We start from the raw sequence: 24,044 nt of genomic DNA, 5'->3' as shown, positions 1-24,044 counted from the left end.
AATGGAATACAATAAAGCTATTCACACGACATGGGTAACCCATGCGGCTCATGTCATCTGGAATGCCAGGAGCCCTCCACTCCTGACTGCTCCAGAAAATGGTAGCCATTTTTTTTACCGAGGATTTTACCAAGGTGGTAAGTTCTTTCATATTACCTCAGTAAAACGAACATGATTCCTTTTACCTCAGTATGCGATCGTATACAGGATTGCCCCTGGGTAAATAGTCTTCTCCCCGGCCTGCCACCATTTCCGGCAGCAAGCCAGAGGGAAGGAGCAGCTGTCCTTGTGGTACAGGTCACTCTGGAATGGAGCTGTGGCCTCCTCCCAGCTGTTGCTTTCACCACACCACTGCTCATGTGGGTGCACGCCATGGTGATGGCAAAGACACCACCACTCATCTTGCCAGGGAAGGCAGGCAAGCTTCTGCCTTTTCCACAGACCTTGCCAGTGGTGGTGTGAGCTCATGTGAATGACCGCAATGTTCTTTTTTACAGCTACCCCAATATCTTCCATTTCTCTGTGTTTGCTAAAGGAAGAACAGAAGCATTGTTTAATTAACACTACATTTTGACCACTTTCATTTATTGAAATGATCCCTGCATGATATTCAAGTAAACACATTTTTATGAAGTGATGCACAGCGTTAAAAACCAAAGAAACCCATCTTTGTCTCTAAGACTGGGTGATAGAGTGTGATTGCAGAGTGACCATTAAACTAGCTACTAAATAGCCCTGTTTAATTGTCCTTTAAAACCCTCTGAAACTAGAGCAGAAACAAATAAAAGCTTTCACATCCACAAGTAACATCAGTAGCTGACACCCAAGCTAAATTATTCAGGAGCTGTCTCATTGCAATTAATGAGATGAGTTAGTCATGTCTAACTTGTCTCATTAATTTCAATGGGACTTCTCAGGAGTAATATAGTCTGGCTGTTCTGAGTTTACTTTAATGCAGTTGCCTTTAAACAATCCCTATAGAACATGCTTATGCCTCAAATTTAGCCATTTCATTCACTTCTCTATTCAAACAGCCCACATAAAAATATGTAAAGCTACCCAGCACACCCTCCCAATAACAAGAGATCTGGGGAGAGGAAATGACAAAAGAATAACCCCAAGCAAGAGGCAGGCAGCAAAAAGAGCCACGAAACTCACTGGGTGGCTCTGGGCCAGTCACTTCTCTCTCAGCCTAACCTACATCACAGGGTTGTTGTGAGGATAAACATGCTCACCGCTCTGGGCTCCTTGGAGAAAGAGCAGGATATAAATGTAAAAACAAACAAATAGGAAGGCCTGAAGGAGAAGACAGCTAGAACATCACATCTTTTTAATTTGTTTATGTAGTCACTGAAACAATTTATTTGCCACTTTTCTATAAAAAAAAATATTATCCAAAGAACTGGGGAGGAGAGCTGGTCTTGCGGTAGTGAGTATGAATTGTCCCCTTTGCTAAGCAGGGTCTGCCCTGGTTTGCATTTGGATGAGTGAGTACATGTGAACACTGCCTGCTGTAAAGCCACTCCCCACCCCCTTCGCTGCATCAGTGGTGACACCAGGAAAGCGGCAGGCAGAGTTGCTGGCCTGGCCTAAGAGGCAGGCATATGAGCCACCATTTTGTCCCCCGTCATGTGTTGCAGGCAGACCAATCAGTTTACAAGAGTGCCTGCATGAGCAACCGGTTCCATGTCATTCTCCCTCAGTTGCTCTGCAGGCAGGCACCCGCCCGCCCATCCCTTAGGAACATAGGAAGCTGCCATTTACGGGGAAGTTCTCCTGCACAAGCCACATGGAAATAGAAGGGAGGTGCAGAACAGCACCCCAGTGGTTCTCCGACAAGAGCCAGAGAGCCGCTAGCTGGCCACCCATCTGCTATGAGACCGCTTTGGTCTGGGCTCAAAGCAGAGACAGAGCTGTAGTCTACACTCCACAGAAGTGCCTGTGGAACATAGGAAGCTGCCCTATACCGAGTCAGACCCTTGGTCCATCTAGCTCAGTCTTGTCTCCGCAGACTGGCAGCGGCTTCTCCAAGGTTGCAGGCAGGAATCTCTCTCAGCCCTATCTTGGAGATGCTGCCAGGGAGGGAACTTGGAGCCTTCTGCTCTTCCCAGAGTGGCTCCATCCCCTAAGGGGAATATTTTACAGGGCTCATATTTCTAGTCTCCTATTCATATGCAACCAGGGCAGACCCTGCTTAGCTAAGGGGACAAGTCATGCTTGCTACCACAAGACCAGCTCTCCTTGACTCAGTGTGGGATATTCTGGTTGCCTTTTGGGGCCAAGTAGGAATCCTTTGGGTCTCAGCTGGTTGGCTATGGTTGAGGCCTTTTTTTTTTTTTGCCTGCTTCTCACTGACTTTGTTAAGGTTGTCTCTGGGTTATTTGGTTACTTTGAAGTTCAGTGCGGGTTGGGGTAGGCTAATTGCAATGGCGTTGGGCTGGAGGACCATTATGGTGAGTAGAGTCCCAGGAAAGTCCCATGGAGTCCCAGGAAATTGTGCGGTTGCTTCTTGGAATTGTAGTCTTTTCCAAGGCTGCAGCAATGTCTCAGTTGACATCCCATAATCCTAGTGGTAGTTCCATTGTGGGCAATACTGCCAATCCATTGCCATTTTAAACCAGACATTGGTCACATCTCTTTCCCCTCTTATTCAAAATACATGCATTTGAAATCTAGGGATGTGCATGGATTGATTTTTGCTATTTGATTTGAGTTCAAATTGAATCAGCCTGATTCAATCTCAGCGTGAATCTGCTTTCCTCGAATCTGAGTCAATTTGATTCAAATTTGATTTGATTCAAATTCAAATAGATTTGGCCTAATTTTTAAGGGCTAGGAAGCACAAAGCAGGTTAGGTGGAAAGACCCCATGCATGCCAACTGCCACCCATCCTCCAAAGGAATTGGGCAAAGGGGTGAATTTTTAGGAATTTTTGTGTTGTGGATTCTCAGTTGTGAAATGACTTCTTCATAGGGGATTCCTATAAAGAATCCATACATAGCGTCATCATAGGGATTCTCTATGAAGATGTCATTTCACAACCAAGAATGCACACGTAAAAATTCCCAAAAGTTCACCCCTGGCATTGATGGCAGAAGCTCTGAGGGGACAAAGTGGAGATCACTGGGGACAGAATGGAGCCTCAGATCACCAAATTGATTCGAGCTCAAATCAAGGGTGATTTGATTCAACCTCGGATCTGGCAAAGGGTAATTCAATTCGAGGTCAACTCATTCAAATCTCTCAGATTCTAGTCAAATAAATCTGGTCATGAATCAATTTGCACATCCCTATTAAAATCTGCCATCTGATTCCTTATTTTGTAGCCACATTTATATTGTTACAGTGTCTACTCAAAACTCCATTTCCACTAGGCATCACATTGCCCTGCCCTGATGTGTAACATGGGAGGAGAGTTGGTCTTGTGGAAGCAAGCATGAATTTGTCCACTTTGCTATGCAGGGTTCATCCTGGTTTGCATTTGGATGAGAGACTACATGTGTGAGCACTGTAAGATGTTCCCCTTAGGTTATGGGGCTGCTCTGGGAAGAGCACCTGCATGTTTGCATGTAGAAGGTTCAAAGTGCTCTCCTTGGCAGCATCTCCAAATAGGGCTGGGAGAGACTCCTGCCTGCAGTCTTGGAAGAGCCCCTGCCAGTCTGTGTACACTCAAACATGATTGAATGTAGAGTGTACACCATATTCAGATTTCACAGTCCATAGCATGTATGTGCATTGAACCTAACGGATGAATATGCATGTACCACCAATTTCAGGAAGGCCTAATCAGGATGAGCCCTAAACCAAATAGTACCCCAGGGGTGCGCTCCTCTACATTTGCTCAGTTTTGGAATGCCTTTGTTGATATTGCATTTGCAGCCCATTTCATGACTTTGATGCACGACCTGCATGCATGGCTTATGCAAGTCATATGAGATGATACATTTGCATTCACGGATCTGTAACTCTGAATTTATTCATGCCATACATATGCAAATAAAAACAAATGGGTTTCTTCTACTCTTAGAGAAGCTTTTTAATTTTAGGAATAACTGAAAGGCCCAGGGCCCTTGCTTTCCAAGCCTAATGCCCCAGGGACAGACCTAGTGCAGGGATAAAATTGCCTATGGGATTTTTGACACTTGGCTTTTCCACTTCAGATGCCAAAATGCTTTGATGCAGCCTGTCCTCAGCTATGTCCCACTTACTAGAATGAGGTCTCATTCCATTGCCTCAGTCATTGTCATCGTCCTCCTCCTTATTATTATTTTATTGTATACCCACCATTTCTACAATATTTGTACTCACATAACCATACAACCATCAAAGTCAACACCAGCTATCACACGGCATTAACACCCCTTGACCGAAAAAAACCACAACAGAGAATTGTACTACCAAAACAAGACACAATTAAATAAAAACTTAAAGCAGTCACATTCTAAACGTTAAACCTCTCACTGAATAGGCATATTTTTAGGGCCCACCCACAAGAGAGGGAGATCGTTGGACCCCCGCTCCCAGGATGAACACTGCAAAATGTTAGTGCCACTACAGAAAAGGCTCTGTCCCCCATAACCACCTGTTGTACTTCCAGTGGGGATTGGACAAGAAGTCACACCTCTTGTGGCTCGTGGACATTCATATGGGGGAAGGGCATTTGGGGGGTTACTTGGTCAAAGGCTATTAGGGCATGACTATTTATTTATTATTTAAAATATTTATAACCCGCCCGTCCTGTACACTACTGCTTGGGGCGGTTCACAACAATGAAATAGATACAATGTAAAATAAAACTAATAAAATTAACCAAATTCTCTAAACCTTGCTCATTATCTCTCCGCCAGTCAGGGAACTGTGTGTTATCACGTCTAAGGAATTTAATAGCTGGGGAACCAAGGTTTTCATCTGTGCTCATTTGTTTTACTGAAACTGAGGATGGTGTGTCACAACGAAACGTCTTATGTTTTTATGTGTACCAACTTTTAGTTTTTCTTTGTGTGCACAGTAAAAAGGTATTTTTGTTGAGAGTTTGGAGTTAATATGAGCATTGCATCACCGACATATCGACTTAACCAAATTAAATAAACAAGTTAAAAGTCAGTTATACAATTAGTATAAAGTTCAAATTAAAAAACATATTTTAAAAGCTAAAAAGCTAAAAATTGAGAACTATAAAAACTAAAGAACCTACCAGATATAACCAAAGATGGAGTATTAAAAAGCCTCTTTAAAAAGATGTCTTTTTCGTTGTTTTTTAAAACACTGAGGGAGAGAGCATGATGAAGCTCTTCAGGGTGTGTGTTCCAAAGCTGAGGGGCCACAACCGAAAAGGCCCTGTCTCTAACCCCCGCTAACTGGATCTCTGTTAGTGGTGGGGCCATGAGCAGGACCTGAGATGACGGGCAGAGGGCCCTGGCAGGTTCATATGGGCAAATGTGGTCGGACAGGTAACCTGGCCCCAAGCTGTAAGGAGCTTTAAAGGTCAAGAGCAACACCTTGAATCTAGCCCAGAAATGAACCGATAACCAATGAAGCTGCCGCTGGATGGGTGTGACACTCATGAAGCGACTTGCACCCATAAGCATCCTCGCAGCAGCATTCTGGACCAGCTGAAGCTCCTGAACTGTCTTCAAGGGCAGCCCCATGTAGAGTGCATTGCAGTAGTTTAATCTGGATGTTACCAAAGCATGAGTGACTGAGGTCAGGTCCAACTTCTCCAAATAGGGTCACAGCTGGCATACCAGCAATAGCTATATTTAAAAGCTGTTTTAAAAAGTTAACACCAGCACTTAAAGAAAAAAGTAAGTAGACAATGTAATTGCTACAAGACAAAATATCTATGTAGGGATGGATTGATCAGTTTCTGTTCTGTCCAAACTTCACATGGTTTCTTTAGATGTCTGTTTTATAGCTCTCTTCCACTGAAATTCTGCAGATTTTTTTCCATCTCCAAGAAAAGAGAGAAACCGACATCTATACTAACACTACTTGCACAATCATGTTGAACTAGTGCAAGAATGTTGCATTGGCTAGATGCACTAAATCAGGAGTTTGTGTTCTAGACTAATGTTGTGCTAGCCCAAACTTATTTGTGCCTGTGAAACTAGGGGGCATGTGTTCTGCTATGAAACCTCTTCCTTGTATGTTTTGAAGGGAACTTTTGTACAAGAACACAACAGTCCAAACTTCCCCAGAACTTCATGCAGCTACATATCTTTCTTGAACTAGCACAATTTTGTTGTGTTAATTCAGAATTAGTCTGGATTTTGGCCAAAGTATTTAAATATATATTTTTCTCTTCATGTACTTCCTGTCCAAAGAGGAACCTTGCCACCTATTAAGATCTTCAGGGGAGGTTCATCTGAGGGTGCCGCCGCACATCTAGTGACGACTGAAAGGAGAGCCTTCTCTGTAGTTGTCCCAGGGCTGTGGAACACACTTCCTGCTGAAATGAGAGCTGCTCCATCCCTGTTGGCTTTTAGGAAACAACTAAAGACACATCTCTTCAGCCAAGCTTTTTAGCTATTTGATGGTTTTATGAGTATTTTAATTTGATATTTTTATATGTTTTAATTGCTAATTTTTGTTTTGTTTGTTTTATTGTTGTAAACTGCCTAAAGACTTCTGAATTGCCAGAGTTGGCACATTAATAAGTTGCAGAGTATGCATTTCAATACCTGTTTTTGTGCAAATGTATGGGATGCATAGAATCTGTAGATATCTCAGAAGCTAATGACATCAGATCCTCATGAGAGCAGAAAGGGTCGAGAACTGAGTGCTCCATCATGAATTTTGGCAAGACAGGAATTCAGTAAGATACTTACTTATATGGTCCATTCCTCAGCCAACACTCTGACAGCTGCTTTTCCATCACTCCTAGTGGCCCCTGTAAAAGGAACAAGGAAAAAGCTGTTGCTATATCTATATCTATGATGAGCCCCTGGTGGCGCAGTGGTAAAACTGCTGCCCTGTAACCAGAAGGTTACAAGTTCGATCCCGACCAGGGGCTCAAGGTTGACTCAGCCTTCCATCCTTCCGAGGTCAGTAAAATGAGTACCCAGAATGTTGGGGGCAATATGCTAAATCATTGTAAACCACTTAGAGAGCTCCGGCTATAGAGCGGTATATAAATGTAAGTGCTATTGCTATTGCTATCGCTATATCTATATCTACATCTATATATCTATATCTAACACACACACACATATTTTGCCTCAAACTATATTAAGTAGGCCTCTCAGTTACACTCTCATTTTGGATATTCCTGTAACAAAAGATATTTTTCCCTTTTTACAACTTCCTGTGCATCCTCTGTTAACTTTTCTCATCCGCTCGCTTCCTTCCTGAGCCTTGTTCCAAGTTTTATACACCTACTTTCCTCTTACCTGGCTTCAGGGTGTTCCTAGGGTTTCTGTCACCCTATGCATAGTTTGACTTTGCTACCCCTCCCGCTAGCCAAGAAGTGTGGAGCCCTGGCTTTTATTTGAGCTGCACAGGCTGCTCATTCTCTAGGCTGAATGACCAGTCTGTGCAGATGACCAGCAAATGCCATCCTCCCTGAAAGCCATCTGTTAATGGTGCTGCAAAGAGCTTCTCTCTGTGACCAACCAGGCCCAACCACAGCCAAGCCAACCTTCACTTCCTGTTTTGGGTCCAGGTACCTGAGAAATCAGAATGGACACTCCCACCTGAAATCAGAATGGACACTCCCACCTCAGCAACAGAGCAGAGGGAGGTGCAGATAGCAACAGACCACACTGAGAGGGAAACTCAGAAGAGCCCTGCTAGATCAGACCAAAGGCTTTTCTAGTCCAGCATCCTGTTTTCCACAGTGGCCACCAGATGCCTCTGGGAAGCCCACAGGCAAGAGGTGAGGGCATGCCCTCTCTCCTGCTGTTGCTCTACCGGCAACTGCTATCTGGGGGCATCCTGTCTCTGAGGCTGGAGGTGGCATATAGCCGGACTAGTAGCCATTGATAGATTTATCCTTCATGAATTGATAAACTTGACCTCCTCCAGGGAAGGAGGTGGAAAGGAAGCCAGAAACCAGGTAGGACGTAGGCCTATTTCCACCCAGGCAGCTGCACCACACACACACACACCACAAACACACCCCTAGGCAACCACCTAGGTATCCTAGGCAACCGCCTCGGTCTGCATAAGAACATAAGAACACCCTTGCTGCTGTGTCAGGCCCAAGAAGGCCCATCTAGTTCAGCATCCTGTTTCGCACAGTGGCCCACCAGATGCTGCTGGAAGCCACAGGCAGGAATTGAGGGCATGCCCTTTCTCCTGCTGTTACTCCCCTTCAACTGGTACTCAGAGACAGACTGCCTGTCTGCTATGTAGCCTGGACTTATTCATGTTTACTTTGATTTACAGATATGCCTCTGACTGACACCAGACTAGCCAGGGGCAGCCCTTACATGAGGCAAGGTGAGACAGTTGCCTCAGTGGCAGGTTGCTGGAGCTCCAGCAGGATGGCAAAATGCCACTGTAATTGGAGCAGCTCTTTGGGACCAATCTGGCCCTTAAAAGCTTTGGAAGGGAACCCTCTGCTCAAACTCCTTGCAACACCTGCAAGAACCTTGAGAGGGAAACCTCTCTCTGCTCCACATCCCATAGCCCTTTCAAAGCTTGCAAAAGTCCATTTTGAAAGGCTGCTGGCTCCCACCAGGGGAGCCTTTGGGGCCTTGCCTCACACACCACAAGATATTGGGCTGCCTATGAAACTACTGCCTGCAGGTGCTGCAGTGCTAGATGTCCACACAAACATGTACCATTATACCAGGAGAACTCAGGAGATTTTTGATCATCTCCTCTTTGCTCTAAAGCCCACAGTGCCTCCTCAAAATATGTGGTGCAGCCCTCAGGGATGTATTTTTTGGAGACACATAATACTTCCTGGGAAAGAGGAGATTGTCAGAATCTCCTCTCCTGATTGTCAGCCCCTGAGTTCGGTAGGACTTGCTACTTTGAATTCCAAAATCCAACCTTAACTGGTCTCCATTCCAGATCTGTTATACCCTTGCTCTGCTCCTAATACTTAATTTCCCCATCCTGATCCTTCAAATGCTGTTCATGCCATAGGTACACTTGACAGCATCCTTCAAGATGAATTCCTCTTTAGTTCAGGAATGTTTTTCCCTCCCTGCTAAGATGTCATACATGATGAATATTCACTCATTTGCTATACAAGATGATACAACAAGAATGATAGAGCAATGACTCTGGTACTTCTAATGGTAATTCTTAGTCTGAAATCAAAGGAGTATTCATACGGAATGGATTTTTTCCCACTGACACAAAGAATAAGCATTACCCCACTTAATCTAGTCATTTGAAACATGGCACAGATAAATCTATTTGACTAAATGAAGAAAGTCAATCTCCCTTTGATTGCTCACCCAAGGTGCAGGAAGAGAATACATTATGTCAGATGATTGAGTAACTCAAGACAGGTCTTTTTATGATTAATGGACACAGCAAAAATGTATATTTAATAGGCTTGCTCTGAACAGCCCAAGATGAAATCAGCCATATTGGGAAATTTGAGAGTCTCTGGGATTGGTGGCTATTCTTCACATACATTCTTGGGGAGGGTTTTATGCATTGATTTGGAAGAGTTAGTGGTCATCTGCTACTCAAAGAAATGCACTAGTATTAAAAAGAGATTTCCCCATTCTTGCAGGGAGAGGAGAGCTGGTCTTGGGGCAGCAAGCATGACTTGTCCCCATAGCTAAGCAGGGTCTGCCCTGGTTGCATCTGAATGGGAGACTTGATGCGTGAGCACTGCAAGATATTCCCCTCAGGGGATGAAGCCGCTCTGGGAAGAGCAGAAGGTTCCAAGTTCCCTCCCTGGCTTCTCCAAGATAGGGCTGAGAGAGATTCCTGCCTGCAACCTTGGAGAAGCCGCTGCCAGTCTGTGAAGACAATACTGAGCTAGATAGACCAATGGTCTGACTCAGTATATGGCAGTTTCCTATGTTCCTATGTAATAGTGGTACTGTCCCATGCAATCTCACAACAGGCCTGGTGTCAGCGGACAATACTACTGATAAACTGCCAAGGCCCCAGCACACTAGCAGGGCCCACCACTGATGCCTGCCATTAGCCCCCTCCTCACCTGAAAGAATGGGTGAGGAGAAGGCTAATGAGCCAATCTCCATTATGTTTTCAGCTCCCACCCCCCACAATGCTCCAAATCAATGCTATATTGGGGGCACTGGAGGAACAACTATGGCAGCCACCAGTTTAGAGAAGCAATGCTTCCTCCTCCAGAAACAGTGAAAAGTGTGTGTGTGTGTGTGTGTGTGTGTGTGTGTGTGTGTGTGTGTGTAGAAACACTGTTGTAGCGAAGGTAATACCCCCATGACCCATAGGAGGGCCCTCTCACAAAGGAATGACCTCTCCTTCTAGGCTTTCTCCTCTGGAAGCACATTGCAGCAACACCATCTGGAGCAACCTAACACAGTGTTCTGGAGCTGGGTTTCCCTCAAGAGCATAGCAAAGTTGGAGTGGACCTTGGGACAAAAAAAAAGTTGGAGTTGGGGGGCTCTTGAAGGGACCTTGGGCCCCTGCTCCCCCACCTCCTCCTCCTCCACTTCCTTCTTCAGAGAGGTGCAAAGGGGGGAGCAAAGTGCAAACTGTCACACAGCTGGTGGGGGGCTTCCCAGGTGGCTTCCTCAGGGACTGAGGGTTGTTTGTCCTACTCTGTTAAATTGTAACTATACCCCAGCTTCCCTTATTTTTTAAATCTAATTTTATAATATTTATAGTATATCCCACTTTCTCCAAGGAGCCCAGAGTGGTGCACATGGTTGTTTATCCTTACAACTAACCTGTAAAGTTGGCTAGGCAGAGAGATAAGTGACTGGCCCAGTCACCCCGTGAGTTTCATAGTTGAATGGGGATTTGAACTCAGGTCTCCCCAAATCTCATCCAACACCATCACCACTACATCACACTGGCTCTCCCTTACACCTTGGTTTGGACTTTGCCCCCCATTAGATGGAATAAGGGGTTAAATATGGGAGGCCAAAAATGAGATCCACTGGGCACCTTGCTGGTTTGAGTCCCATTATACCCTATGAGAAAAAAATAAAAATAAATTTCAAAAATTCATAAATATTGTACGAGTTTCTGATTGCTTTGGGGTTTGAGTGGTAGGTACCCATGGGTGCCAGCTACCACCCCACCCACTTTTGGAGGTTTGAACTGGTTCAAACCAGTTCAAACCAGTTCGAAATGAACCCGCCCAGTTTGGTTCGAATTCAAACCTGCAGCTCAAACCTGATGGCTTGTTCGGTTTGAATTTGAACCATCAAACCAAACCGGTTCAAATTTGAACAAGTTCAAATTTGAACCGGTTTGCACATCCCTATTCCTAAGGATTTCCCCACCCAATCCCTCCTGTTAAGGACTCTGTCTGCACATAAGCACTGCTTAGCATTTGTTCAGATGTTAAATGAATGTGCAGAAGAGGCTGGGCAGTATCGTGTCTGCTGACCCTGCCTTTGACTTCTCCATGTTCAAGGGTAGCATTTGCACAGAGGCTATACTGCATAGGCTCCTGTATATTCAATGCCAGAAAAAAGAATGTGCCAGTTCACATCTATACAGCTCTGTCTGTGTTTGCTGCTATGTGTGAAGACTGTGGTACTCCTTCTTGATGCCTCCTTCTTTCCCATCTCTACTTGGAGAGCACGCGGGTCAAGATTGGGGCCAGTGGGTGGCATCTAATCAGCCTCTCCAAGTGCTCCATGATACTCAAATCAATCCCTGAAAGGGGTTATATGTGTACCTGCTTTCAAAATGCATGGGCCTTTTTTGCTGACTCTCATGACCTATAACTGTGGGAGATCCTAAATAATGCATGCTGACAGTGGTGATAAAAGTAATATATTGTGTGCTGTGCACTTTGTCAGGCAGTGAGAAGTTGCAGGGGCAGCATTACCAGGGTTTGGCTTCCATTGGAGGAGAGATCATGGAGATTTATGGTGTTTTTGTAATATCTGGGTTATTTTAAAATAGACCAGATATACCAGTGGAGGCAAGCAGCATGCATACTTTCACCAGGGAGCTCCTCTTGTTAGGTTCCTGGGGCAAGATCCTGCATCCCAAGGTGCTCTCAGCGCCAAGCTCTCTCTTTTTCCATCTTTAATCTCTCCCTAGGGTAGTGCATACAATCAACATTAGGATAGGAGAAGACTCTTACCCTAATTCAAGAACTGGGCAGAGACATGTTTTCAAACAAGCGTTAGATAACAACAAGGTTCTTGGTCAAGCCCCAGCTGGGTAGGATGAATTTCCCGCCGACCTCGTTCTGGAGCTGGGGACAAAATCTGGGTAGGGCAGACTCATACTACCCAGCTGGGGCTTGACTGACAGTCTAACTCCCCACCTCTGACCTTGTTTTTATCTACACATGATTGAAAGTTCTCCTATCTGAAAATCAGGTCCTTTATTTGTCCCAGTGAGCAAACCAATGGGCTAACCAATGAGAGAACACAAACTAACTCACAGAATACTGACTCACTGAATTAAAGAGGTTTATTCAGGCATTACGTCTTTTACAGAAAAAAATGAGAGCTCAAACCAAGCAACTGAGATGCATGTATGGAAAGGAAACACAGAAAGAAACATCTTCAATACAACAAAATAAGCTTCACACAACTTTGCAGTTAAACCAAACGCTTTCTTTCTCCTGCTAAATTACTTGGAAGCTCTTATTGTTCCCAGCAATAGGCAGTATTAAAGAAAATTCACAGCCAAATGCAGATATCAACCAATCTTCAAGCTGAAGAGTCTCTAGATGTCTCAGAATCTAGAGGGGAAAGACAAGGAAAGATGGAGAGGGAGGGAGGGAGAGAGAGAGAGAAACTCTCAAAGAAGCTCCCCTCCATCCTGAAAAACACTTAGTCAAACAAAAGGCCCCAAAGGCCCTAAAAGGAATTCTCAACTTACTGGGCCTCCAGCCTTTATACCTATGCCAAATTACCTCCAGCCTTTGTACCTCCCCAAGTTCACGTCTGGCAGAGTTGTTCAGGGTCGTGAAGGGGCTGATGTGTCCCTTGAATCAGTACTTAGAATCAACAGTTACTAGCTGTGACATTTTAATGAGTTCTTTGTGGACAAAAACTTTCATATTTGGGCTGACTTGGATTCAAACTCCACAACTGTTACAGAGTCGAACGCCTGCCTGGAGGCAGTAATGGGCTGGAAGAGGGATAATAAACTGAGACTGAATCCAGATAAGATGGAGGTACTAATTGTGTGGGGTTGAAACTCGGGAGACAATTTTGATCTGCCTGTTCTGGATGGGGGCACACTCCCCCAGAAGGAACAAGTGCACAATCTGGGGGTGCTTCTGGATCCAAACCTCTCCCTGGTGTCCCAGGTTGAGATGGTGGCCAGAGGTGCTTTTTATCAGCTTCAGCTTATACGCCAGCTATGTCTGTTTCTTGAGATGAATGACCTCAAAATAGTGGTACTTCTGCTGGTAACCTCTAGGCTGGATTACTGCAATGCACTCTGTGTGGGGCTGCCTTTGTACGTAGTCCGGAAACTGCAGTTGGTTCAGAACGCAGAAGCCAGGCTGGTTTCTGGGTCATCTAGGAGAGACCATATTATTCCTGCCTTGAATGAATTGCACTGGCTACCAATACATTTCCAGGCAAAATACAAAGTGCTGGTCATTACCTATAAAGCCCTAAACAACTTAGGCACTGGGTATTTAAGAGAACATCTTCTTCGCGATGAGCCCCATCGCCTGCTAAGACCATCTGGAGAGGTTCGCCTGTGGCTGCTGCCAACTCGTCTGGTGGCTACTCAGGAACGGGCCTTCTCTGTTGTATCCCCTGGACTTTAGAATGCGCTCCCTGTTGAAATAAGAGCCTCCCCATCTCTGGCAACTTTTTAAAAGGCACTGAGGACACATTTATTCACCCAGGCTATTAATTAGATTTATAGTTTTAAATAATTATAATACTGGGTATTAAATGTTTTTAATCTTTTAAATGATTTTAATTGTAAACCGCCCAGACACGCTAGTCTTGGGTGGTATAGAAATATTCTAAATAAATAAATAAATAAATAAATAAATATTTTTTTAAAAAAAAGATAGCTGTGATAAGACTGCAATTGCCCTTCTGCAGGTGGTTGCATGAGTTCCATGCCACCCAATTCTACTTAAGGTGCAATTTGAGATAAAGTCAGAATGTTCTCTGTGAAAGCATCTGTAGGACTTCTGAATAAAGTTAAAACAGTGTGCTTGTTTATTAAATAGCCTTTGAATCATGGTAATCAAGACACTGTACAAAGATAAAACCAATTTAACATATAATAAAATAATACAATGAAAAATACAAACGAAAAACAAATATCATCAATAATATGTACAGAGGAGAGACAGCAGCATCATTAATCAATAAGAGGACAACAAAAATTAATCATTGGGAAATGCTAATTTAAACAAAAAAAGGTCTTTACTTACCTAGACAAAGGGGCAAAGTAGGGGTTTGCTAATCATTCTGACATGTGTTTAACAACATTTCTTACAATACTCTACCCATCTCTAGGAGGGAAAATATTATTAGCGCTATTGTCTCATCATCTCTCTATTCCTCAGGAAGATTTAATGCAAAGGCACTCAGAAATAAAACAAGTGTTTCCTCATTTTGTGAGAGAATAATAATCATAGGTTAAGGCAGAGAAACAAGAAAGTCTAAGAAGATTAAGGAAACTGCAGGCCTGTGTACCATTCAGAATGCCAAAACTGAGGTGGGAACTATATATTTGCATTCTACAGCTTCTGGGCACTTCAAAGTCACTCTTGCATTCTCTAATCACCTACATTAAACAGGTAGCAGAACAGCCCAGCATGGGATTTCATACTCTGAGGCCTGCTACTGTCTATAAAGAGTCTCTGTATATTAGGCAGTGCAGTTAAGGAAGACATCAGTTAAGCTGCAGCTTTCAGGATGGCATAGCACGAGATGTTAGGATCAGAGAAAGGGCATAGAGAAGACTTGCCATTACTTGCCAGAAATACATTTGCTTTCAACAATTTCCCCCCTGAATTCTCCAGTGGAAATCTCGATACCAAATATTCAGTGGCTGTTTTCTGAATTGTCTTATCTTGGCCACCTCTTCATCAGATATTTGAAACCTGACCCAGAAGCAGGCCGTCTACAATATTATATGCACCAAGAACTCGAGATGTGCACAAAACAGGAGCGAGGGAACATCTGTGCAGCTGTGGCTCCTTGCTGAGAGTCTGCTTGTTCCCCTTCTCTCTTCAAGATACCTATCTGAGAACCTGGCTTGCCTTCAGCAAGCCTTCAACTCTTTGTGGCCTTCAGAACATAGCCTGTGGTGTGCAGCCTGTGGGCAATAGTAATAGTTACAATTCAATCAATCAATCAATCAATCATCAATCAATCAATCAATCATTTTATTTACAACCATAAGCCAAACAAAATTAAAACTTTAAACTGTTACCATGGCTAAATATACAGGATAAAATAACTAAAAGATACACAATCAGCCTCATAAAACCCCATGACGAGAGGTCAGTTTTATAGCCCCATATAAAAATTTAGCAACCAGTTTAGTAATACCCACATTAACATCAGCAAGACATAAATTAAGATAAAATGAGTCAGGCCTGCCTGGAAACTGATCAAATAGAGGCGGTCAATAATTCTTTCCTTGAGTCACAGAACAGAGGACAGTACAAAAGCACATGAGCAACTGTTTCTAAGCAGCCCTCTCCACAAGAACATTGCCCCGAAACAGGGGGATCCTTGCAAAACCTTCTAAAGAGCAAGGCAGAGGGTAAAACATACAGCCTGGCTCTTGCAAAGGCTGACCTCAATTTAACCAGATGGAGCGTGGAAAGATATTTAGCAGGATGATTTCGAGCAGGGAGGGAAATATCAAGATATATGGGAGAGCAGCATCTATTGGCTAAGGAGACAAAGTGTTGATACTAGTTACAATTGACTACTTTATCTGATGTCTTGGTTTATATAATTGTCATAATAGAGAGAAGACTTTGAGGCTCTACACATGATCAGTGTGTAGAGTCTTACTGGGCTCTGTGGGGAGAGCGCCTGCTCTCCCCGCAGGTGAGCAGGGAGCCGTCCCTGGGCAGCCAGATCAGCCACCCACATGACTACCGGCTCTGTCACAGAGCTGGTAGGAGCGGGGATCTGGGGCCACCTGGCCCCTGGAAGTCCAAGGATGCCCCACGCAAGTGCATCTTGCTCCTGGGGAGACCCCTGAGGCCAGGAGGCTTGTGTTGGCCTCCTAGTTGGGGGTTTCCTCATGAGTCGCCGCAGCGTGGAGCTGCACCGTGGCAACTCACGATCAGTGAAATGGGGTTAGCGGAGCACTCGCTCTGCTAACTAGGGGTGTGCACGGAACTGCCACACTGCGGTCCGGCACTGGGGTGGGGGGTAGCTTTAAGAGCGGTGGGAGGGTTTACTTACCCCTCCCGCCACTTTCCCGCTCTGGCGCCGTAATGTAATGAGTAATTGGGGCGGCAGGATACCTCCCTGCTGCCCCTTCCCCGATCTTGCTCTACAAAAACTCCCAGTAATCCTTTGCGTGCGTGCATGTCGTACGCGTGCTTCACGTCACTGACGTGCATGCGCACAAAGGATTACTGGGAGTTTTTGTAGAGCAATATCAGGGAAGGGGTGGCAGGGAGGTATCCTGCCGCCCCAATAACTCATTACATTATGGCGCCAGAGCAGGAAAGCGGCGGGAGGGGTAAATAAACCCTCCCGCCACTCTTAAAGCTACCCCCCACCCCCGGACCGAACCACCCAGGTCCGGACCGGTCCGGGCCCATCCCTACTGCTAACCTCATTTAAGGGTGGGGGCAGTTAAGGAGGTTTGCTGCTGGGAGCTGCATGGCTCCCATTGCAGCACACGACCTCGGAAAACTGGACTGGGCTCCCCATGCCTGGTTTTCGGAGGTCATAAAAGTAGCCTCTTTGTTTTTTGTTTATGTTGGTAGGCTTGGGAAAGGCTTTTATCTATTTGCCTATTATTTTATTGGTTGTTTAAATAATGGTCCTTACTATACAACTTACAGGGATTTGTGAATCTAACCCCTGCTAACTAGGTGAAGAGGCACCTTTTAATGTGGTGATTCTCTTTATTTAGCAGGGGGAAAGTAACTGGCCCTATCCACCCCCAGCACAGCATCCCTCCATTGACTGTTGCTGGTGTCTATTTTATGTTTCTTATTAGATTGTGAGCCCACTGGGGACAGGGATCCATCTTACTTACTTACTTATTTATTTATTTACTATTCCTCTGTGTAAACCACCCTGAGCCATTTTTGGAAGGGTGGTATAGAAATCAATCAATAAACATCTTTTCAGGAGACACCATTGGCTTCAGAGGGGGGCGGGTGTCATCTAATATTGCCCCCTTTCCCCCATGTGACAGCACAGCTTTAGTCTAGATGTTAGTCACTCTTGTATTACTGCAAGGCTGGTCTGGAGGTCAGCCAGTGAATTCATAGCAGGAATGCACTATCTTCAAAATAGGACACTTCTGCTGAGTGAAAGCCTTGGCCCATCTAGCTCAGTATTGTCTAAACCAGGGTTGCACAACTTCAGCCCTCTAGCTGTTGTTGAACTACAACTCCCAGCATCCCCTGCCACAGTGGCCAGTTGTCAGGGATGATGGATGTTGCAGTCTAGATCTACAGGAAGGCTGAAATTGTCGTCCACAGGTAGCAGCTATCCAGGTTTTCAGACAGAGGTCTTTCCTAGCCCTACTTAGAGATACCAGAGATTGAATCTGGATACTCTTGATCAGTGCTGTGCACCTTTGGCCCTCCTGTAGATGTTGGACTACAACTCCCAGCATCCCTGCCTATTGGCCACTGTGGCCAGGGATGATGGGAGTTGTAGGCCTGCAACAGCCGGAGAGCAGAGTTCTACAGTCCTGCTCCAGATGGATCTCCTACTCACAGAGCAAAGAGGCAGCTTTTAGAAGTGGTGATTGTCTTTATATAGCAGGGAGAGAGCAACTTGCCTCACCACAGCATCCTAGGGGTGTGTGCAAAACCGGTTGGCCCAGTTTGATTTGAGTGCAGACCAGACTCGAACCGGACTGGGCATGTTCGGTTCTGCACACCCCTGAACACTCCCCAGCTCAGTTCGAGTTTGAGCTGGTTTGGGGGTCCTAACATAGGCGGAACTGGGGGGGGCAGGCAGGGCACGTGCCCTAGGTGACACTGAGGTGGGGGTGCCATGCCAGTTCCTGCCACCCCCGCCCCATTGCCCACCTGCCCAGCCCCAGGGCCCCTCAGCCACTTGCCTCCAGCTGCGGCTGATCCATGAGGCCTAGGATTGGCAAGGCCTGCAAACTGCAGAGCTCTTCTCTCCCCGCCTCTCAGCTGATTGGCGGGTGGGAGGGTCTTCCAGAGAGGCCTCCGAGTTGGCCTCCCTGAAGCCTGTACTCGGCAGGCCAAGCAAGCCAGGAAGGAGGAAGCAGGCAGAGGTCTCTGAAGCAGCAGACCCTCTGCCCAGTCCATCCAGCACAGCTTTTGCCAGGTAGGCTGTGGATTCCTTTTTGTGGTCCCCCCACCCCTATAGGAATCTGCTTGCCATAGTGCTTTGATATGGGGGGTGGAGCAAGACTGAGAAGTCTCTGAATATTTAATTTAAAACAGACTGGAAAATGTGCCGGCTATAAAAACAAAAACTATCTTAAAAGGCCTATAAGTGGCTTGTTTCAGGGCAGAAAATTGAACTGTGAAGCATGTGTTGTGCTTTTATTTTATTTTATTTTTCTTGTGTGTGAACTGCTCCCCAATAACTTGCAGGGACTTCAGGGTAAATCTGGCCAACATGTGAATGCAGCACCTCCATTCCAGAGGAGATGTGTGTTAAAGCGCTTTAAAAGCCTTGTGTGAAAAACCTCCTGGAATCAAACTTTACTGAATTTGTTCAGAATTCTGAGAAAACAAACATAGGCTCACCCTGCATGGTTGAAAGTCTCCTTTGCTAATCTGCAGCGAGGGGGCCATTTTAATAATTAGCATTGCTAGTGTGTTCTAGGCATTAAAAGTAGCACAAATATATAGTACTCAATGTATATCACTATATAATGTGTAGTGTGCATGTGTGTATTCAGTGAAATGTATTTCCAGGCAGCATACTTATTTTGAAATATCAGACTTAAATCCTTGGGGGCCTGGGGTGTGTGGAGGCCCTGGACTTTGAGGGGCTGGGGGCCCATTTTAAAATCTCATCTTGGCCCATTCCAACCTTGCTATGCCCCTGGTGGTCACTACACATGAGTTTCTGCACAACACCTGCACAGAAGAAACTTCCATGTAGAAAATGTGTCTCTTGTAAATTGACCCTGAATTTTCCATCCATGACGGGGATATCTGAGAGTTAGAGTCAATAATAAAAGAACAGCACACTGCTTGTGACAGGAAGGGGCAAATTACAATGATTTCTTAGTCTGGCAGGGGCTGGTTTTGGCCCTGGCAGAACTTGGCTGTCTGCTCCTGTTGAAAATTCCTCTGTCTAGTGTGGCAGACTAATGTATCCTCCTCCCTCTTGGTGTCAAAGTAAGCACTAGTGTGGTGAATGCACATATACCCCATCATGAGCCAACAGTCATCATAAGACAAAGGCTGGCAGGAATAATTCACTGTTTTATAGACACACACACACACACACACCACCACCACCACCACCTTCTTCTTCTCCTATTTTGCTAGTGGTTATTTGGGCAGGTGATCCTCTAGGACAAAGTCATGTTTTTTTAAAGAATGAGATGAGACAGAGAAAATGACACTTGGAATCCTCGCATAACTCCTGACTGTTGTTTTAAGTCTTTTACAGAGATGGCTCATGTTTTCAGGTTTTGATCAACAACCATATCTAGATGGTACAGTGTTCCTTTTAACAGGGATTTCCAGATATTGTTGACTACAAGTCCCATCATTCCTGTTTGGACAAGGCACTATTTTCTCTAGTTACGCCTCTGGGCTCTAAACATGCAAAAGGAGGAAAAAATAACTCACCACCGGGTCATCCACTGGCCTTCAGGAGATGCTGCCTACCACCACCACCCCTGGTCTTTTTCAGGCCTTTCTGGCCCTCTCCTGGCTTGCAGCAGCCTTCAAAATCCTGGCTCGCAGCAGCCTTCATGACCTGGGCATGCAATTGGCCAGTGTGCATGCATGGTAGCCTTCAAAATGGCTGTCACAGGCTGGGAGAGGGCCAGAAAGGCCTGGAAATGGGCCTTAACAGCCCGAAGAAGACCTTGGAGGCCATTGGGAGGAGGGGGATCCTTCTGAGGACCCCCTGTGGCACCATCCCCTGGAAGCTGCTGGACAACCTGGAGCCAGCAGTGAGTTTATTCCCCCCCCCATATTTAGAACCCCCAGACTGGCCCAGGTGGTTCGGCTCGAAGTCAAGCCTACCTGAACCGAACGGGGTCCTTTTTGGCTTGAGGGCAAGCCATCGAACAGGCCCGGTTTGATGGCAAACCAGCTCAATCTCGAGCCAGTTTACACATCCCTACAGCATACCTCCTGTGGCTGTTGCTGGTGTCGATCTTGTGTTTCTTTTTTTGATTGTGAGCCCTTTGGGTACAGGGAGCTGTTTAATTTAATTAATTTGTTTATTTATACCTGTGTAAATATCTATGTAAACTGCTTTGAGAACCTTTGTTGAAAACCAGTATATAAATATTTGTAGTATTCGTATATACAAAGCTACCTGCCTTATATTACCAAGTCAGACCATTTGGCTATCTAACTCATTATTTTCATTGGTTAACAATTGATTTCCTGGGTTTCAGGCCTCCTCCTTTCCCATCTCTACTTGGAGATGCTAGGGATTGAACCTGAGGCCTTCTGCATGCAATACATGCAATCCACACCAAACCTGAATATTGTCTTCCCTTCTCAAACTTCCCAGCATCCCATCTGCATGTTTCTGCTTCCTACAATAGGTAGAGTTTGCCATGTTAAGTCTTTATTCCCTTTATGAGCCACCTGCTGCATTGTCATCAAGAAATTCTAATGGAAATGTGAAAGGAAAAAATAGGACTTCTTTTCCTCTAGCATTCATCAGATGCTGCCTAATGTGTGTCTACAGCATTTTATCCCTGGGCCTTTCCACTTTGTATGAACACCAAATCCACACCAGATGGTTCGCAAAAGCTGGGGTCTGTTTACTGTTGCTTCTCTGTCCACAGGGGCCTTGTGACAACTGTTCTATCATACAGTAATAGAGGACTGCAAAACAACACTGGTCTCACTCACAAGGTGACTCATTTTCTGCCCTCTGTATCATCCTGCACCTTTGGGGTGTAGCTTTTAGAATGCAAGCTTATGAACTGCCTTCTGCTGAGTCAGACCATTGGTCCATCTGATTCAGTATTGTCTACACTGAGGTTTAACAACCTTCTTTCCCAGACGTTGTTGGACTACAACTCCCATCATCAACAGCCATAGTGGTCTTTTGCTGTGTGGGAATACGGATGTGCACAAATTGATTTTTTAAAATTCAATTTGTGCCCAAAATAAATCACCCGATTTGTTTTGTAGCCAAATCTACCTCCTCCAAATGACCCGATTCAATTTGTATTTGCTTTGATTCGATTTGTAGTAGGACCGATTCAGACCACTTAATAAGGTCCTAGGGGCACCAATTTTGGATGGTGGGTAGGTCCCCATGGGTGCCACCTACCACCCAAATTTCAAGGCAGTGGGATTCTTGGTTGAGTTTACTGATTTTGAACATTTGCACCATAGGAAATAATGTGGTTTTGAAGCTTCCATATTCTAACCCTAACATGGATCCCCAGCTTTCATTTAAAAAAAAAAAAAAAAGCTAAGCTCTAGCTCTTGTAGAAGTGGAGTCATGGAGCAAAATGTGCAGTCATTATTTTTCAAGTTTTGGGGTTCTTTGGTGTACAATAACTTTTCCTCATAATGAATCCCTATGAGGATTCATTGCACACCTTCATTTCTTCTGTTCATTTTGACTGTCACTGGACAGTGCCAACTGTCAACTGCCATGTCCCAACATCAACCCCCCCCCCCACACACACACACCTGCAAGGCAGTGGGGTACTCAGTTTTTTGTTGTTGTTGTTTTTGAATATTGAAATGTTTAGATTCTTTGGTGTCTTCATTACACACCTTTATTTCTTCGTTCATTTTGACCCCACTGCTTTGCAGGTGAGGGTGGGGAATTAGTGGCATCCCATGTTCCAGCTACCCCGCAACCCACAAGCCACTGGGTACTCAGTTTATATTTTAGGATTTTTGAAGTGTTTAGACTCATTGGTGTGTAATGAATCCTCATAGGGATTCATTATGAGGAAAGGTTATAGACACCAAAGAGCCTAAACACTTGGAAAAAAGCCTAGAACATAAACTGAGTAGTACCCCACTGCCTTGCGGGTGGGAGGAGGTTGTAGCTGGCACATGGCAGTTGACAGTTGGCACTGTTGAAAAGACAGTCAAAATGAATAGAAGAAATGAAAGTGTGTAATAATAATAATAATAATAATAATAATATAATAATAATAATAATTCGATTTCTATACCGCCCTTCCAAAAATGGCTCAGGGCGGTTTACAAAGAGAAATAACAAATAGTCATGTGCACGGACCGGTTCGGAGGCCATTCTAAAGGCCTCCAGACCGGTCCGGTCAGGGGGTGGTTTTGGTTCGGGTGGGGGGTTCCAATTTTAAAAGGGGGAGCTTTACTCACCCCTTCCAGTAAAAAACCATATTTCTTGTAGTAATTGGGCGGCAGGGTGCCGCCCGCTTCAATCTCCGAGTCTGGCCGCGGGCTCTTCCTTGGTAGGCATAATCGGGCGGCAGGATCGCTCCAAGTCCCTGCCACCCGCCCTCTTCATGCTAAGCAAGCCCCCCCCCCGTCGGCTGGCGGCCGCCCCCTGTGCATATTAGGTGGTTCCCCCCTCCCCTCTGCCCCCTTCTTGCCAAATATCCCCCCCCCATTACAGGAGGACGGCAGGAGAACTCCCTGCCGTCCCCCTTCTCCTTTGCCGGCTGGGCTGCAAATGGTTCCTAGGAAGCCTTTCGCGCGCGTGCGCGAAAGGCTTCCTAGGAGCCATTTGCAGCCCAGCCAGCAAGGCAAGCGGACGGCAGGGAGTTCTCCCGCCGCCTGCTCGCTAAAGTTAACGTTAAATTGGAACCTTTTTAAATTGGAACCCCCCACCCCAGTGCCGGACCGGTTCCGTGCACACCCCTAATAACAAATAAGATGGCTCCCTGTCCCCAAAGGGCTCACATTCTAAAAAGAAACATAAGACACACACCAGCAACAGTCACTGGAAGTACTGTGCTGGGGGTGGATAGGGCCAGTTACTCTCCCCCTGCTAAATAAAGAGAATCACCACGGTAAAAGGTGCCTCTTTGCCTAGTTAGCAGGGGCAGTAATGAATCTTCATAGGGATTCATTGACGGAAAGTTATGATACACCAAAAAATCCAAACACTTGAAAAATAGTGACCACACATTTTGCTCCATAACTCCACTTCTACAAGTTTATCTTAGTTGTTGTTGTTTTTTAATGCAAGCTGGGAATCTGTGGAAATTAATAGGAGGGATCCGAATCTCGAATCAATTTGAATCAAATCAGGCGCAATTCGATTTGTATCTGAATCTAGCCAATGGACCACAGGGGTGATTTGTTTTGTCTCCAAATCACCCGAATCAGCTTGATTCAAGTACAAATCAATTTGTACCCAAATAAATTTGCACATCCCTATGTGGGAATTGTAGTTCAATAACACCGGGGAACCTAACCTTGGGAACCCCTAATCACCACTGCCGCGCAGCTTTCCTGCATTTCAGGCCCGGGTTTTCCCAGTCCTGTTTGGAAATGCCAGCATTCAAACCTTCATTCAGCATTCAGACCTTCTGCATACAAAGCAGGTGTTCTGCCATGGAGCTATAGCTCTTCCCCATGAGCTTGAACTGAAGTCACCGGAGCAGAAGCCAAGTAGCTGAGCTGC

The sequence above is a fragment of the Hemicordylus capensis genome, chromosome 3 (genome assembly GCF_027244095.1).
Source record: "Hemicordylus capensis ecotype Gifberg chromosome 3, rHemCap1.1.pri, whole genome shotgun sequence".
NCBI classification, from domain to species: Eukaryota; Metazoa; Chordata; class Lepidosauria; order Squamata; family Cordylidae; genus Hemicordylus; species Hemicordylus capensis.
Note: the sequence above shows the minus strand (reverse complement) of the source record.